The sequence below is a fragment of the Penaeus monodon genome, chromosome 34, assembly GCF_015228065.2.
Source record: "Penaeus monodon isolate SGIC_2016 chromosome 34, NSTDA_Pmon_1, whole genome shotgun sequence".
Classification (NCBI taxonomy): domain Eukaryota; kingdom Metazoa; phylum Arthropoda; class Malacostraca; order Decapoda; family Penaeidae; genus Penaeus; species Penaeus monodon.
Genome location: NC_051419.1, coordinates 2737234 through 2737614, shown reverse-complemented (window position 1 = coordinate 2737614; position 381 = coordinate 2737234).

The following is a 381-nucleotide window of genomic DNA, read 5'->3' as shown; positions in this document are numbered from 1 at the left end:
GGAAGACAAATGTATAGATGAAGCAGATGAATACGTAAATGGAATAAAAACATACATATATATGGAAAGATAAAGGAAATGAAAGAGAAGAAAAAACGTCATATGTCCTTGTTTTCTGCATCTTTTACGTTCTTTTGTTTGTTTCCTTGTTTCTCTGTTCCTCTGTTGGTTGGCTTAATTGATTCCTGTTAATTGCCTATCAGTGTAGTTGTTAGTTTTCTTACCAATCAAAGTATTTCCTTATCAAAGATTTTGCTTAACACCATTTTTTTCGTTCATCTTTTCTTTACAAAAAACGTTGTTTTTACATCCTTCTATCTGTAAAACATCAGTCCATTTATTTAGCAATCTCCTTCTATAGAAAGAGATTAATAAATAAAA